This window comes from Ovis aries, chromosome 25, assembly GCF_016772045.2.
Source record: "Ovis aries strain OAR_USU_Benz2616 breed Rambouillet chromosome 25, ARS-UI_Ramb_v3.0, whole genome shotgun sequence".
Taxonomy (NCBI): Eukaryota; Metazoa; Chordata; class Mammalia; order Artiodactyla; family Bovidae; genus Ovis; species Ovis aries.
The window spans coordinates 43,048,058-43,066,426 of NC_056078.1; the positions used below are offsets into that span (position 1 = coordinate 43,048,058).

Below are 18,369 nucleotides of genomic sequence, written 5' to 3' on the forward strand. Positions count from 1 at the left end.
CAGCCTGGGGAGCTGGGTGAGTGCAGAATCAGAGGGAGATTTAGACTAGAGGCTAAAACAGAAGGAAGTTCTAACCTCCTCGAGTTCTGCCCCTCCTCAAACCTGGGGCAAATTTCTTAACATTTCTGATCCTTATTTTTCTCATTTATTAAGTAGAGATGATAATCTCAATCCCAAAGAATTGGCCTGAAAAAATAATGAGAAATGTATCTAAAGTGTTCAACCCAGTGCCAAGTAAAGGGTGATGTCATCTTTTTTTATTATAAAAGTATATTCAATGTATAATATTATGTTAGTCTCGAGTGTACAATATAGTAATTCAACATTTAAATACATTACAAAACAATCACAATAGTCTAGTAGCCATCTGTCTTCATACAGTTCTTAACAGTTCTATTGACCATATTCTTCACGTCGTGTTACACCCCTCTGATTTATTTATAACTGAAAGTTTGTGCTTAATTGCTTCCACCTGTCTCACTCAAGCACCCCCCTCCCTCCCGCTTCCCCCTGGTGGCCGCTGGTCTTTTCTCCGAGTCTATGAGTCTGTTTATCTTTTCTTTGCTCATTTGTTTTGCTTTCCCACAAGTTTCACTTATAAGTGAAATAATGCAGTGTTGGTCTTTCCCTGACTTATTTCCCTTCACATAACACCCTCTAGATCCATCCATTCTGTTGCAAATGGGAAGATTTCCTTCTTTTTTTATGGGTGAGTAGTAATCCACTGTGTACCATGTCTTCTTTATCCATTCCTCTATCAATAGACACTTAGGTTGCGCCCATATCTTGACTATTGTAAATAACGCTGCGATGAACACGGGGATGCACATATCTTTTTGAGTCAGTGCTTTCATTTTCTTCAGGTAAACGCTTGGGAATGGGATTGCTGGATTGCATTATAGTTCTATCTTAATTTTTTGAGGAACCTCTGAGCTGTTTTCCATGGTGGCTGCACCAACTTGCGTTCCCATCTACAGCGCACAAAGGTTTCCTTTTCTGCACATCCTCGCCAATGCTTCTTATTTGTTTTCTTTATGATGAGGACCACTCTGACAGGTGTGAGGTGGTATCTCAATATTGTTTTGATTTGCATTTCCCTAAAGATTAGCTTCTTTTCATATGACTGTTGGCTATCTGTACGAATTCTTTGGAAGCTTTTGCACAGCGAAGGATACCATCAACCAAAGAAAAAGGCAGCCTACTGAATGGGAGAAGATATTTGCAAACAATATATCCTGCAAGGGTTAATTTTCAAAACAGGTACAAATCTCAAGCAACTCAGTTCCCAAAACCCAAATAATCATTACAAAAGGGCAGAGGATCTGAGTAGGCACTTTTCCAAAGAAGACATACAGGAGGCCACCAGGCACACATGATGACTGTTGATAATGGCTGGCGCCACCAAGTATCGGCAGTTTGCTGTATCCCCCTCCCAACCCCCGGGAGTCTGGTGGCCAAGGCCTCCTCTTCTCTGGGAAGTGCCGGCGATGCCCTGCTTAGCTCTGTCTCTATAATATCCCTTCTGCTTTCACACTGGGGACGCTTCCATGAGCCACAAGCATGAACGCACACCTTACTGGGAATGCACCCTTCCCAACCTGTGGTCTATAGCTGGCGATTCTGGAGAAGAGAGAAGATAGGAGCAGTTACCTTCTCCAGGTGGCTGATCTCTACACATGTACGCTTTTATTTGCTAATTTCCTCTCAGAGGTAGCCTCAATGTCACATTTTATGAGACTTGTGAAATCCCATTATATTTGCTAGGTAAACGCTTTTTCTGATGATCTCAAAACCTTACTTCGCTACAGTTTGGTTCTTTTCTGTAATTTCACTGATAGACCTTTAGGAAAATGTGAGTAAAATACTGGCACGTGGAAGAAGAGATTTGGTGCATTTATTTTATAAATATTGGCTGAGTGACTGTTTAAAGTTTTCTGATAGTACAGAAACCTTTTAAGTCTCAATCCAGGATCTTATTTTCAGAGATACAACTTTCCTTCACTTAACCCCAGGGGAGTCATGTTTGCTAAACTGATAGATGGCCTGTCTTTTAATAAAATTAACATAGATTCCTGCTTCCAATGGGAGACAGATGTTGCCAAAAAACATTGCTGGCTCTTTATGTTTATGTATTGTTTTTGCCAAGTTGATTTTACAAGTGAGCCTTTAAAATGTTTTACTGTAACAAACTGTATTATATTGGTTAAACAGAAACTATTGTAATCAGCAGCATCTCAGAACTAGAGGGACCCTCCCAGGATTGTGTGTTCTGCCTTTATGGACAAGGACTGAGACTGGGAGAATCCAGTGATTAGCTAATAAATTGCAGAGTTTCATACACTGTGAAGGGAAATGACTGTAGTCTCAGGGAGTGGAGCAAAGGGCCAATAAAGAATTAAAGTGGGTCACCTCAGGTCCATCCGAAGTATAGAAATAATAGGACCAACCTGCTTATCTCCCAGGGTGATCTCCCATCTGAGGAAATTGATAGAGGGCAAAGAATAAATATAAAACACTTTAAGACAAACTAAGCTTTTCTTGCTATAATCACAGCAAAGAGTGTTTAGGAGTTCCTGGTGAACAACTATGGGTCTAATTTTTAATGTTTTGGGATGAGCCATCTTTGAAATGGAAAATACTGTTTTGCCAGCAGGAATTCAGTCCTGCTGACACTTGGGATTAAGCAGATGATGATGAGAGAGAATACGCCATTCTCTAAGATGACCTTCGGAAACCAAGCTTTGCAGTGGAGTCTCCATAATAGACACTGTTCTTGTAGATAATTTTTCACAGAGCCTGTAGAGCCAGACAAGAGTGGTCAAGGCACATTTCCCACTCAGTCTCAGCCACATTCTTGTGTCTTCTAAGCTGCTGTTTCCGGGAATTTGGGCTGCTGTGGTTAGAGGTGTGACTTCCTCTGACTTGCCATTTGTCACACAAAAGAGGGTGGATTCCAGGGAGACATTAGCCAGAGTGAGGTCCTCAGCACCTCACCTCCCGCTGCACCCACCGGAGCCAAACCTGGGGAGCAGCTTTACGAGTCCCCAGCCTCAGCTCTGCCCCATGAGCCGCTCAGCGTCCACAGAATCACAGAGCCCACAGTGGAGGCTGCTGCAAGGTGGGTACCCAGGATCAGGGCGGCCCCCGCTCACTAGTCTTCAAGGTGATTACTTATCTCCCATCTGTCCCTCTGCATTCCTTCCAGAGCCTGTCCAAATTGTTCTCACTTCTCTTAAACCTCCCACCCACCTGTGAAGCTTCCTTCACATCCAGAAGATAATCACTCGGGCAACAGAGGTGAGAACTGCCCCCTGCGACCTGCACCTTCTATTCCTTTCCTTTCCCTCCAGGTCCCTTTTCTGTATCAGACTGACTGTCTGTATCCCACCCCGCCCCCATCCGACACACACACACACACACACACCCCTCCCAGGGACGCCTCCAGCCTCCCTGGTGACAAGTGGTCGTGAAGGTGCAGATGGAAAGCACCCAGCACTCGAGAGTTCCTGAGCTCCCAGCCAGGGAAAGTGTGATCCTCACCAAAGAGCCATCTTCCCTGAGGGCCCACCCAGCCCCGTCAGTCTTTCACTTTAGAGCCTGATACCCCACCGCTGGGAACTGGGAGGCTAGCAGTTCCTAGCAGAACGGGATCGCAAAGAGCTGGACACGGCAGGGCGACTGACCACCACCAGCAGCACCACCATCCTCGGGAGGACCAGCTTCTGCATCAGCCAGGATGCCGTCCATTAGAGAAATGAACTCAAATGAACATAGGCCGTATTTTGGGTTCACGCATTCAGACCAGGGGTAAACTAGCTTCCGGGTTTAGGGGATCAGACCTTGTCTGGCCTTGTGATATAAACTGTCACTCTCCAGGGACTTCACTGGCTGTCCAGGGGTTAAGACTCCCTGCCTCCACTGCAGGGGGCACGGGTTTGACCCCTGGGAGGGAACTAAGAACCCACATGCTGCACGGCATGGCCAAAGAAAAACAAATGAAAGAAAAAGTTTACTCTCCAGAAATCAAAACGATGGAGGCCGTTGAAAGTCCATATATTAATCTATGCCAAATTAGTATTTCCATCTATTTTAATACAATAAGATGAACCCACTGCCACTTGCCGAAAGACGCCGCAGAGGAGCCTTAACACTGCAGAGCAACGGGAGTGTGAGGCGTGGGCTTCCCGGACCACCCCGGGACAAGGCAGACCACCCCAACAGAGCATGGGAGAGTCAGGCGGAAAAAGGTGAACGCAACCAGCAGAGCAGCAGGCGTGTCAGGCGTGGCTTCCTGGACCACCCCGGGACGAGGTAGACGCCATGAGTGGTGTCTGCTTGAATAGGTGTTGGAAGAATGTGCTCGAAGCTGACAAGCCAAGGACCAGGAAGATTTCTGGTGAATTAGTTGCTGGTTTTTTTCCTGTAAGGCAATTGGGACCCTTATCTGCTGCTGCTAAGTCACTTCAGCCGTGTCCGACTCTGTGCAACCCCATAAACAGCAGCCCACCAGGCTCCGCTGTCCCTGGGATTCTCCAGGCAAGAATACTGGAGTGGGTTGCCATGTCCTTCTCCAGTGCATGAAAGTCAATAGTGAAAGGGAAGTCGCTCAGTCGTGTCTGACCCTCAGCGACCCTGTGGACTCAGCCTACCCGGCTCCTCCGCCCATGGGACTTTCCAGGCCAGAGGACTGGAGTGGAGAACCCTTATCTGGAGGAGGGTAAAAACAACAGACACAAATGAAGCATGGAAACAAAGAAATTGAGCTAAAGCAAACACATCTGGGATTAACTCCCAGAACCTGGGAAACAAAAGCAAGTTTTGTTCCAGAGAAACCGGAGACCCAGCACCCCAAGGAAACTCGGATTAAAGGCTATTTGGTTTGTCAAGTGGATTAAAGGCTATTTGGTCAAGGATCATGTGTGTACAGCTTGGAGTGACTGCGCAAAGAACCCGGGAACCACTGCCTCCCTGACCTTGACCGGGGCTGTCCAAAGACTGCACCCTTTGTGAAGCTGATGCTTGCCTTCTTTTGCAGATAAGGCGGTGACAGTGAGGCTCTGTGGACAGATAGCTTGTTCCCTCTTTCTGGAATAGTATTCAAAACATTGAGCAACCAATAGGACTCAACCACTGACCCACCAGTACAGCTGGCAATGTGTCTGGGGGACCCTGCTGTACCAGGTGTTAGATCTTCGATTTCTGTGCCAAGTGAGGAGGAGGGGTCAGGTTCTTAGCTGAATGGAGGCACTCGGGGGTTTCCAGCCAGTGATCACTGATTTGCCAGGACGCCTGAACTGATGCCTGCCAGCATCACCAGCCTTGACGTTCTCCTACAGAGCACCTGCAAAGCAAAGCACCCCCCAGAACCAGAGAAGACAGTCAGCCAGCAGCCTTCACAGTCTTGCTATGAGCAGAACCTCCCAGAGCCACCTGAGAAGTGAGGGCTAAGAGGCAGGAACAGAGCAGAAGCCAGCACAGCAGGCCCTCATAACTGCTGATACGCGGCGCCTCCTTGCATTCTCACTCCCGTTTTACTAATGGGACACCTGAGGTTTAGAGGGATGGAGAAATCTATCTGGGGTTTTCAGGTGGTGAGAAGGAGGCAACATCTGAACTCAAGTCTGCTGACTCAAAGCCTGTGGTCTTTTTTTTTTTTAATAAACCTTTTATTTTTACATTGAAATAGAGTTAATTTACAGTGTTGTGTTAATTTCTGGTGTATAGCAAAGCGATTCGTATATAGATATGTATGTATACATATTTATGTTTTGGGTTCTTTTCCATTATATGTTATTACAAGAGAAGGTCCTTGCACTACACAGCAGGGCCCTTGTTGTTTACTATTTTATATATAGCAGTAAATGGCAACCCACTCCAGTGCTCTTGCCTGGAGAATCCCAGGGACGGGGGAGCCTGGTGGGCTGCCGTCTATGGGGTCGCATGGAGCCGGACACGACTGAAGCGGCTCAGAAGCAGCAGCAGCAGCAGTGTGTGTATTTTAGCCCCAAACTCCTAACTTACTCCTCTCTTCCTTCCCCTTTGGCAACCATAGTTTGTTTGCTATGTCTGTGAGTTTCTGTCTGTTCGTTTGTATCATTTTTTAAGATTCCTACATTGATATACCTGTCCTCCTTTTATGGTCTTCTTCCCACACCTGCCTGAAGGGCCCCGCAGCCGCTGGATTCAAGCAAAAAGAAATAAGCACCGTGGAGCCAGAGCGCCAGGACGGCAGCTGCTACCTGGATGGGGTTTTCAGGCCAGGGAAATCCACGGCCCTCTTCCTTTCCCTTCCTGCTCCCTTGACAATGGGTCTGAGCTTCCCACGGCTTTTGGCATCAGGAAATTCCAACAGATGCTAATCAGCCTTACAATCTCGATGAGGTTAACAACCCACATGCTCCCATTTTTATTTTTCAAACCCACCCTTCCTTATAGGCATTCACTAGGGAAATAAGTGCCTCTCAGACTTTGTTAGCTAACCATGGTTAACTGAAAAGGAGCATCCAGCTAATTCAGTATGTGACCTTGGGCAAACGGATCACTCTCCCAGGTCTCGGGTTCCTCTTTGGCGACTGAAGGAGAGTCCTCAAGAGGACTCTTGAGATGACAAGCTCAAACGCCTCAGTGGCAAGTTAGGAAACATGAGTGGAGTGGGTGTGGCGTTTGGATGTTAAACGCGAGTTAAGAGCCTTCCCTCCTCCGTAAATTTGCATTCTGTTTCTCGTGAAATGTATTATCACTTCCAGTTTGTCTTGCTTTATCTCCGTTTTGATGGAGACGTGTGTAAAAGGTACCCGGGAACTGGGCCAGTGTGGTAAGTGACTGCTGACACCCAGTTTAAGAAGACTGTAGGAGTGGCAGCCTTCATGCTGGCCCAGGGAGTGTTAGCAACCCACGACCAAAGGGCCCGCACAGCTACGCATCAGCCAGCTGTTTTAAGGCCTCAGTTATAGCGCTGACTTCTGATATGTTCTGATACTGCTATCAGTTATTTTTTTATAGTTTCATTACCCATGTATGGCTGTGCTGGGTCTTGGTCCTGCACGGACTTTTCTCTGGTTGCGGGGCGCAGGGTCCGCTCTCTAGCTGTGGCGCGTGGGCTTCTCACTGTGGCGGCCTCTCTTGGTCTGGAGCAAGGGTGCTGGAGTGCGCACCCTCAGCAGGCGTGGCTCTCGGGCTCCAGCGCGCAGGCTCAGCAGCCGTGGCTCTCCGGCTCCAGCGCGCACCCTCAGCAGCCGTGGCTCTCGGGCTCCAGCGCGCAGGCTCAGCAGGCGTGGCTCTCGGGCTCCAGCGCGCACCCTCAGCAGCCGTGGCTCTCGGGCTCCAGCGCGCAGGCTCAGCAGCCGTGGCTCTCCGGCTCCAGCGCGCACCCTCAGCAGGCGTGGCTCTCGGGCTCCAGCGCGCAGGCTCAGCAGCCGTGGCTCTCGGGCTCCAGCGCGCAGGCTCAGCAGCCGTGGCTCTCGGGCTCCAGCGCGCAGGCTCAGCAGCCGTGGCTCTCCGGCTCCAGCGCGCAGGCTCAGCAGCCGTGGCTCTCCGGCTCCAGCGCGCACCCTCAGCAGGCGTGGCTCTCGGGTTCCAGCGCGCAGGCTCAGCAGCCGTGGCTCTCGGGCTCCAGCGCGCAGGCTCAGCAGCCGTGGCTCTCGGGCTCCAGCGCGCAGGCTCAGCAGCCGTGGCACACAGTCCTTATTGCTCCAAGGCATGTGTGATCTTCCCGCATCAGGGATCGAACCAGTATCTCCTGCCTTGGCAGGCAGATTCTTAGCACTGAGCCACCTGGGAAGCCCCTATTATTATTTATAAATGAAGACATAGGCAATAACCATACAAACTTAAAAGGGCATATATTTACTCTTTGGATATATTGGTCCAATACACTATCAGAAAACAAACAGGACTCCTTTTAGACAGGTATTATAGACTGAACGTTTGTGCCTCCCCCCAACATATGTGGACGTCCTACCCCACCATCGTGATCCTCTCTTAAGGATATATCTGGCAGGTTCTACTAACTGCAAGCTTGTGTATGCCAATGGCTGGGAAATTTTTAATACCGAGTGCCTTTAACAACAGTATAAAAGCAAATGGACACACACATAAAATCAAGGATGTGCGTCTTTGTTTAGGCAAGAGCACACAAGGAGATTCAGGTGGAGGTTCACAAGTCTTAAGGAACCTAAGGCAGAATTTTGACAGTAGCAAGGGAACTTGGGAGACAATTGTCAAGCTTGTAAAGCGATTGGCTGGCTTAAAGAGCAATAGTAGTTAAATTTCTACAGGGCTTATGGTTTCCTTTACATTGCCTTTTTGTTTTAGCTCTGTAGTCCAGTTATACTTATTCTGCAGGTGTCCATGCTGAGTGACCTTGAAAGGTACCTAGGACTTCCCTGGTGGTTTAGTGCTTAAGACTCCGTGTCAGCAAACTAAGGTCCTGTATGGCTAGCAACATGGCCCCCCCAGAAAAGAAAAAAAAAATGTGCCTGAGCTATTAGGGGCTCAAATCCAATTCTAAACATTTCCAAAATTATATCTCCTCTCAAATCCCATCCTGATTCTCATCTGTTATATCCAAGTTCATGGAGATTCCTGTCCCTTATACTGCTTACTTATTTGTAATCGTAAACCTTTTTTTTTTTTAATTTTCTTATTGAAGTATACTTGATTTACAGTAGTATATTAGTTTCAGGTGTACAGCATAAGGATTCAGTATTTTACAGATTTGATTATACCCCATTTAAAGTTATTAAATCCCGTGGACAGAGGAGCCTGGTAGCTGCAGTCCATGGGGTTACTAGGAGTCTGACACGACTGAGCGACTTCACTTTCACTTTCCACTTTCATGCATTGGGGAAGGAAATGGCAACCCACTCCAGTGTTCTTGCCTGGAGAATCCCAGGGATGGGGGAGCCTGGTGGGCTGCTGTCTCCGGGGTCACACAGAGTCGGACACGACTGAAGTGAAACTCAGCAGCATCAGCAAAGTTACTACAAGATAATGGTTACGCTATACCATTACACTTATGTCCTGATATTTTGCGCAAAACAGTTCATCTCTGAATTCTGTGCCCGTTTGCCCCTCCCCCCTCCTCTGTGGCGACCGCTAGTTTGCTTCCTGTATCTTTGAGTCTGTGTCTGTTCACACATGCGTTTCTTTGGATTATTTCTGAGATTCACATGAATGATGTCATGGAGTGTTTGTCTCTGTCTGACTCACGTCACTAAGCACAGTGTTCTCTGGACCCATTCGAGTCACTGCAAATGGGAGAGTCCCTTCTTTTTCTGGCTGAGTATTACTTCATTATGTAGGTATACACCACATTTTCTTTATCCGTTCGTCTGCTGACGGGCATTTGGGGTGCTTCCATGTGTTGGCTAAATGGTGCTGCTCGAACATTGGGGTTCGTGTGTGTGTGTGTGTGTGTGTTTTTCAAATTAGTGTTTTCATTTTTTTCAAATATATTCCTAGGAGTGGAATTGCCATACATATGACAACTCTATTTTTAGTTTTTTGAGGAACCTCTATACTGTTTGCCACTGTGAAAGCACCGATTTACATTTCCACCAACGATACAGGAGGGTTCCCTTTTCTCCACATCCAGGTCAACAATTGGTTGTTTGTACGCTTTGTATGATGGCCATTCTGACAGGTGGGCGGTGACAGCTTCCTGTGGTTTTGATTCGCTCACACTGATTAAAGCAATGCCCAGATCTCACCACACAGAACGGAAGATGTCCTGCGCTAGAATTACTAGGACTGAGCCCCCGCTCCTGAGGTCTAGGGAGGACACTGAGAACTATCCGTAACATTCCAGGAGAAGTGAAAGTGGTACTAGATTCATTACATTTTATAAATGTGTTTATTGTACAATGAACGTACCTATGTTGAGATGAACTTTGAAGAAATGGCCTCCTTTTCTCTCCAGTTAACCTTACTCTGTTTGATCAACCCAGACACCATCATCCTTACTGCTTAGTAAGCTCCCTTTCTTTCCCTCAGGCCCAGGCACTCTGTTCTACCAAGCCTGAACTCACATCCCATCACAAGATCTAATCCTTTATTGCTTTCCTAGTCATCTTTGTTTGCCTTTATGTCCCTTCCCATTTGCTACACTACTAGAAAAGAAAAATAAAAAGTAAATAAAGATATTTCCTTATCTGGTTTGCTCAGAAATCAGAAGAAGGAGAGACTGATGTAGATAAATAATGATAATATTTAAGGTAGGTAAACATGAAGTTGTGTGTTTATTTCTCCCAAATCAGCTGTACAATGATGGGATGGTATTGACAAATATTAGGCAATGAGACTTGTCCTTTCTTCCCACCCTCCTCTACTTTCTGGTATCCGTCCATTGAGAGGGGGATGTTTCTTGTGGTAATTCAGAAAAAAGTGACTCAGCATTCAACTTTTACTTTCAAAACAGATTTTCACAACTCATGGCAGAGACAACAGCTTTAGGAGAAAAAGGCTTTGGGGGCATTAATACATTCAGTTCTTAGCCTGAACACTGATGCTGCTGCTGCTGCTGCTAAGTCGCGTCAGTCGTGTCCGACTCTGTGCGACCCCATAGACGGCAGCCCACCAGGCTCCCCCGTCCCTGGGGTTCTCCAGGCAAGAACTCTGGAGTGGGTTGCCATGTCCTTCTCCAGTGCATAAAAGGAAAAGTGAAAGTGAAGTCACTCAGTTGTGTCCGACTCTGAGCGACTCCATGGACTGCAGCCCACTAGGCTCCTCTGTCCATGGGATTTCCCAGGCAAGAACACTGGAGTGGGGTGCCATGCCCTCCTCCAGGGGACCTTCCCTACCCAAGGAAGATTTCCTGCATCTGCTGGAATTGGCAGGTGGAGTCTTCACCACTGAGCCACTTGGGAAACCAACGGAGCCCCCGAAACAGAGACCCCCCTGGGAGGGAGAGCTGCACTCACTTCTCAGGGGCCCAGGGAGAGCAGAGGAGGTGTTGGAGCATCCCCATGGGATGGCGCACGGCCAGCCCCGGGGCCCAGCACAAGTGTGCTGCCTGCTGGGCTCCAGAGCAGGGGAGGCGCACGTCTCAGAGCGCCCCGTGCCCCCCCGAGAGGCCCCCGAGCAGGCAGAGCGCCCCGTCCCCCAAGGCTCCTGGGCAGGCAGAGTGCCCCGCGCCCCCCGAGAGGCCCCCAGGCAGGCAGAGCGCCCAGTCCCCCCCGAGAGGCCGCCATGGGGCGCGAGCCTTGTGCTGAGGACAAGCAGAACTCTCAGTGTGCAGAGAAATACTTTTGGGAACATTTCCAGATGGGTTTTCCTGTTCCGTGAGTCCTGGTGCCTAGAGTCCTTTCACTCGCTGAGTCCGGGGAGGTGGGTACCACCTGGGACAAAGGGGTTGTTGTGCTGCTTTGGGCCTCAACACTGACTTCTATTTTGGGTTCCTACCAAGACAATGATCTTGAAGACCAGGCCTGAGTCAGAAATAGATTGAGTTTCTTAAGATGAGACTAGAACATGTCTAGCTTATGTCTAGAACCTGTCTATGTCCCACATAACTAAGAAGGGCTCCCTTTCGGTCTTTGTAGGGTAATGGAAATGTACATTTTTATGATGATGATGGCTGCATGACTCGGCACAGTTGTCAAAACTAACCCAATTAGAAATGCAAAATAGATAAATTTTCACTGTATACAAATTATACCCCAAAACTTATTCTAAGCAAGACACAGGATGCTGGAAATTTTCCAGCTCCCAGAGGTGAGGATGTTGTACTTTTGGTGTCTGCAAGCTATGCAGCACTGTCCAAAAAAGGTTACAATATGCTGAGACCAGTGAGTGAGAGTTAATGAAGGACAGAACGTTACACCATCTCAAAATTGCTTATTAATTACAAAAGGAAAAATAGTGATTTTTCAGTGCATACTAAGTAATACCTCTTAAACCGAGCTTTCAAAGTTAATTGCCAATGATGGGGTAAATAAACTTCCTGCCACAATGCCCTAGGACATTCTTTTGTGGAATTCCTGCCAAAAATGCATAATGTAATTTAATCACAAGGAAATATGAGACAAATCTATTCTACAAAACAGCTGGCCCCTGCTCTTCAAATACCAAGGCCGTGAAAGATGAAGAAAGGTCGAGGAGTTGTTTCAGATTAAAGGCAACTAAAAAAATAAGAAACAGGGTAAAATCTTTGATCCTGGGCTTGAATCGGGAATATTGAGACAAGTACTAAAGTTCAAATATGGACTGCGGATTAGCTAACTTTTTTGCCAATGTTAAATTTCCTGATTTTGATAAATATACTGAAGTTATACTAAATAAAATTGTCCTTGTTCTCAGGAAATTCACACAAGCATTCATAGGTAAAGGGGCACGATACGCAAATTACTCTGATTACTAAAAAACTGTGTGGAAAGAGACAGAGAGACGCAATGATAACACAATGGGATGAAACGCTTACATTAGGGTGAATACCGGTGAAGGGTCATCAAGGCTTTTTTTCTTTTTTTACTTTACAATATGGTATTGGTTTTGCCATACATCAACATGAATCCGCCACGGGTGCGCACATGTTCCCCATCCTGAAACCCCCTCCCACCTCCCTCCCCTTACCATCCCTCTGGGTCATCCCAGTGCACCAGCCCTGAGCATCCTGTATCCTGCATCTGACCAAGACTTTTTAGGGAAGCTCTTCTATAACTTTTCTGTAAATGTGAACCTATGTCAAAACAGAAAATTTTTTAAAATGTCGTCTCCATCATCAATAAGCACATGAAAAGATGCTCATCATCATTAGTCATTAGGGACTAATGACTAATCAAAACCACAGCGAGATATTTCCTGTTGTGCAGGATGCGTAAATCAAAAAGACAGAAGTTAACACATGTTGTTAAGAACGTGGAAAAGCTGGGACCCTCACACGTATCCTGTGGGAACGTAAAATGGTGTAGCTTCTTTGGAAAACAGTTTAACAGTTCCTGCAAGTCTTCAGTATAGAGTCATTACATGAGGTAGAAATACTGCTCCTAGGTGTACACCCATAATAATTGAAAATAGATACTCAAACAAATGCTTCTGCACACACGCTCACAGTAATATTATTCTCAATAGTCAATAAGCAGGACCAATGTCTATCAGCTGCTGAATGGGTAAAAAAGACGTGGCATACCCATTCAATAGCATAGAATCAGGCAATAGAAAGGGAGATAGTGCTGATGCATGTGACAAGGCTGGGTTTCAAACGCTGCCCCCTGAAAGAAGCCAGTTGCAAAAGGCATGTATCATGTAACCCCATTTATGTGAAGTATCTAGAGCAAGCAAAAGTCACAAGACAGAAAGTAGATCAATGGTTTCTAGGGGGTGGGAGATTGGAGGACAGAGGAATGGTAGCCACGGGGCTTGTCTTCGAGTATTCTAACATTCTACATAGTTCTGAAATTGATTTTGGTAATAGTTGGACAACTCTGTGCATATACTGCTGCTGCTGCTGCTGCTGCTAAGTCGCTTCAGTCGTGTCTGACTGTGCAACCCCACAGATGGCAGCCCACCAGGCTCCCCTGTCCCTGGGATTCTCTAAGCAAGAATACTGGAGTGGGTTGCCATGTCCTTCTCCAATGCATGAAAGTGAAAAGTCAACTAAAGTCAATAAAACCCAGTATATTGTACAGTTTAAAAAGGTGAATTTTGTGGGTTTTGAACTATATCTCAATAAAGTTTTATTAAGAATTAATTCTACCAAGGAATAAAAAGACAGCTAAGACAACATGATTAAATGGAAATGCATGCTCCGTTCTTGACTAGAAACAGAGAAGATGTTAATTCTTCCTGTTGACTCGTAAATCTATTTTTAAAATATTCACAGGATATTTTTGGTACTCAGCTCAGTTCAGTTCAGTCGCTCAGTCGTGTCCGACTCTCTGCGACCCCATGAATCGCAGCACGCCAGGCCTCCCTGTCCATCACCAACTCCCGGAGTTCACTCAGACTCATGTCCATTGAGTTGGTGATGCCATCCAGCCATCTCATCCTCTGTCGTCCCCTTCTCCTCCTGCCCCCAGTCCCTCCCAGCATCAGAGTCTTTTCCAATGAGTCAACCCTTCACATGAGGTGGCCAAAGTACTGGAGTTTCAGCTTTAGCATTCTAATGTTCACTTAGGAAAAGAATCAAGCAACAGTAGTTCAAATAATTCTGAAAAAGAATAAGAATAATAATAGATTTAAATGGGATTTAAAAAAACACTCGAAGTCTTAAACACCTGGAACCTCTTGAAACTTTTAGAAAACTAACTGGCAAGTTCTGAAAACCATGGAATGACAAGTATCTGCGAGATGAAGAAAACAGCCAAGAAGGAAACATCATGCCCCTTTTTCTGTCTCTCTTAACAAGAGTCCCAGCTACTTATCTGTGGGATGTGGGCGGTCAGGATGCTGAAGGCCTCCTAAGTAAGAGTGAGAAAGACGTTAAGATGTGGAGATATTCTAATATCACAAATGTTTGTTCCTATGACCTGCTTCTGCTTCACCATGAGGTTAGTGATCTTTATGAGGCCAGTGATACTTTCCAAGCCTTTGTGAACCTAATATTCTGATATTCTCTTAGTTACTGAAGACCTTAAAAGATGATGACTGCTAAGAAGGTATCCTAGTAAGGTAGCTATCAGGGTCATGATAACTACCCTTAGCAAAGGGCCCACAATGTATTAGAATCATTCAAATACATCATGTCAACCTCACAACAGATCTATAAGCCAAATATCACGATCCTTATGTTATAGGTGAAGAAACAAATTCTCAAAAAGATTAGGTAGCTGGTTCATGGTGATATAGCTAGTGAGGCGGCAGACTTAACCACTGAGTTCTACCATCCAGAAGCAAAAATGTATGACCAGCACTGTTGTTTATTTAATCAGAATCATGTTGCAATTAGTTTGAATGTGTGGTTTTAGGGCGTAAGAGACACCTGGCAAAGCCTTTAGATCTCAATTTTGTGCAGTTAGTTCAGAGTCAGACCAGAAAAGCTTGACTGTGCTTATATTCCATGCTGGTGCCTCCTGGGATCTCTCTCAGCAATGAATGCCAGAAACATTCTTGAACTGGAGATGGGTTTCCATCAACAACTGGAGAATAGTCTAATTGTCACAGAGTTTCCTGGGATACCGACCCGTCGAGCACCGGGTTTCCAGGAGAGAGTATTTCCGCGGTATTTCTAGGCAGGATAACTCTTAATGGTTGTGTGGTTAATGCACCAGGGGACTGGCCCATGACCACTGAGGAGCAGAGAATGACCAAGTCCATGACTGGAACAAACAATGGCCAGTGGTGAAGAAGGCGACGGCGCCCACTCCAGTGCTCTTGCCTGGAGAACCCCATGGACGGAGGGGCCTGGTGGGCTGCAGTCCATGCGGTCGCTAAGAGTCCGATATGACTGAGCGACTTCACTTTCACTTTTCACTTTCATGCATTGGAGAAGGAAATGGCAACCCACTCCAGTGTTCTTGCCTGGAGAATCCCAGGGACGGGGAAGCCTGGTGGGCTGCCGTCTATGGGGTCGCACAGTCGGACACGACTTAAACGACTTAGCAGCAGCAGCAGCAGCAGTGGTACCGGCTAACGTAGAATGTGATTTCACCAATTGCCTGATCTTGGAGGAGACAAGTGATTGTGGGCGGGCAGGTCTTTCTGGGGAAAAGCTGCCCTTCCTTGTACTCCGAATAAAGACAGGGAGAGGCATCTGGTGGGCTTTGCTGAGAGTTCAGTTCTCCAAAAGCAGCTGCATAGATGGAGTTTGAGGTGTGTGACATTTAATAGAGTTCAACACCTATGAAGGGAAGGAGACGAAAGCGGATGGGCAGAGAGTGCCAAGCCTCCGCCTACCTGGGGGTGCCACAGAGCAACTGTGCCATCAGTGTCCACTTCAGACCAGAATGGTCAGGGCTTTGGACTCTACTTCACCTCACTGCTGGATGAGGCTGCCCCAGGAAGGCAGCAGCCGGGGTGATCCAAGGGCACTCTGGAAGACCAGGGACCTTGAAACAGCTGACAGCTGGAGGCCAACGATCGACCACACTCCCTGAAGCTGGGCGGCAAGTTCTTCCTTTATGGGGGTGGGGGAGTCTGTGGTCAGTGACTTTTTCTTAAATGTTGTTGCAGCAGATGCTATCAATGCTTGTTCCACATCCCTTCAGCCCACGCTTGAGTTCATCTGTAGCCGTGGGGGATTCTTCCTGCGCAGGCTCAGAGCTTTTACTTTCTGCTGTTAGGGTCAGTTAACTCTCAGCTACAGACAACACACACACACACACACACACCCACACCACATGAAAGAAAAGTATTGTGTTTTCAGATGTCAGATTCTGAGAAATTTGGAGGCCAGAATTTGCCACAGAGCTTTGAATTCAAGGAATGGACTGGCATTGTTGAAAGAAACTGACTCATTCGAGAGAAGAATTTGGACCTGCGTTTCTCGTGAACAAAATTCCATCATCTTATAGCCATAACCTATCTGGATTGTGACACGTAGGGGCTGGTATGTTCCCAGTTTTTCAGTCGCAGTATTAGCTTTGGGGCTTTTGAGGATTTCTTATCTGAGAAAGTTACTTCTTATCAAATTACCCATGAAATACACTGGGCAAACAGGGTTTGATGAAAGAAGAAGGAACTTCTTTAGATGCATTGGATGTTTATATTTTAGCTTTCAATCATGGCATGTACATATTGGTTCTTCATTAAATAATCATCAGCTCACTGTTGTCAAAGTTCAGATTAACAATGGAAAGAGTTTCTTTGTAAAGAAAAACAGCTCTGCTGGTTTCCTGCTATAGGGCAAGTTATCCTGCTGCTGGTTAAGGCCCCACAGAGATCTATACCCAACTTTGACCCTCTTAGTGTCATCCTCAAGATGTTAGGCCAGGGTCTTCAACTAAAAATCGGACAAAGCTAAGTGAAATACATGATCAGTTTCATACTTATCCAAAAACAAACCTTGAATGAGAGTCATACAATTAAGCTGATTGAATAGAATCAGCAAATCAAGACAAGGAAATAAGGCAGGGGAATTCATGGGAGTAAACGGGCCATTGTAGCAACAATTAGAGCTTGGGCCGGAGGTTCTTGGTTTCTAGGAAGGCAACAACAACAAAAAAAGCAGGTTACATAATTCTTCTCAGAAAGAGAGAAGCATTCTCGATTCTTAACAGTTTTCATCCTGGATTTCTAACACTTTTAAATAACAAAAAATTTTTTTGAAGTTTTTAATTAAATTTTTATAAAATAGGGGCTTCCCTGGTGGCTCGGTGGTAAAGAATCCGTCTGCGAATGCAGGAGACGAGGGTTGAGTCTCTGGTCTGGGAAGGTCACACATGCAGCTAAGCTTGTTGCCACAGCTACAGGAGTTGCGTGCCGTAGAGCTCGGGCTGCCCAGCAAGAGCGGCCACTGCAGCAAGAAGAGTGACACCGCAGCGAGAGAGCAGCCCCCCGCCCCCGCCACAACCAGAGAGAAGTCAGCGCATCAGCAAGGACCCAGTACACCCCAAAATGATACAAAGGTACATGAAGCGTATTCTTTAAAGACTCCTTGAAATCCCTTAAAAAATTTATAAAATAAATTTTTCATGTGGGACTTTATGGTGGTCCGTCATATCCAACTCTACAGCCTCATGGACTATATAGCCTGCCGGGCACCTCTGCGCGTGGAATTTTCCAGGCGAGAATACTGCAGTGGGCCACCATGCCCTCCTCCAGGGAGCTTTCCAACCCAGGGATCGAACCCCGCTCTCTTGCATGTCCTGCCTTAGCTGGTGGACTCTTGACCGCTAGCGCCACCTGGGAAGGCTTTACACGGCACGTACTAATTGATCTCATTTGTATAACACTTTTTGCAGCACAGAAGTGAATCCTGCATAATACCTGCAGTTCTTACAGGGGAAAGAATATGGGTTTTAGTTTTAGGAAGACCTGCGCTTAAATCCCCCCAACTCTGTTCACTATTTGGGGGATCCAGAGAAATTGTTTAATCTCTCAGAAAATAGAGACGATGGAATCTGTATCACAAGTTTGTTGTGAGGATCACAGAAAATAAAGTGCAAAGCTGACAGTGTCTGCATGTGAGAGAGGCTGTTTACTCTCCCTGCGTCCGCATGTGCTCTTCCTCATTCCTTCTTCCCCACCCGGTGTATCAGTCAGACTTCCGCTGGGAGAAGGGCTGCGCATACAGGTGGGGTACAGCAGGGGGTGCTCCCAGAGGCTGCCAGGAGCAGGCGGCTTTCTAACCCCTGGGGGTGGGAACCGTTACCAGAAGCTGTATCCGTGGGAGACGGACCCCAACAGAAGCCTTTTCTAAAGGAATACAGCTAAGGCAGGGAAGGAGCCAAGGTCGTAATTTAAAGTCTCTGGTCTGTTTTGAGTTAGTTTTTT

The 18,369-nt window shown here is 46.6% G+C and overlaps 2 long non-coding RNA genes across 3 annotated transcripts; one reads left to right on the forward strand and one right to left on the reverse strand.

Annotated features, from left to right (window-relative positions):
• Positions 1 to 2,948: 2,948 nt before the first annotated feature.
• LOC132658659 (uncharacterized) lies at positions 2,949 to 5,687 on the forward strand. The gene is made up of 2 exons (XR_009598577.1): positions 2,949 to 3,118; positions 3,206 to 5,687. It is a non-coding gene; the product is annotated as an uncharacterized LOC132658659 (long non-coding RNA).
• On the reverse strand, positions 4,218 to 7,338 carry LOC121817975 (uncharacterized). Of its 2 annotated transcripts, XR_006058071.2 has the most exons (3): positions 7,012 to 7,338; positions 5,179 to 5,341; positions 4,218 to 4,420 (listed from the first exon to the last, which is right to left on the reverse strand). It is a non-coding gene; the product is annotated as an uncharacterized LOC121817975 (long non-coding RNA). The 2 variants fall into 2 exon arrangements; XR_006058070.2 differs by lacking the exon at positions 4,218 to 4,420 and having other exon boundaries at positions 5,139 to 5,341.
• Positions 7,339 to 18,369: the final 11,031 nt, after the last annotated feature.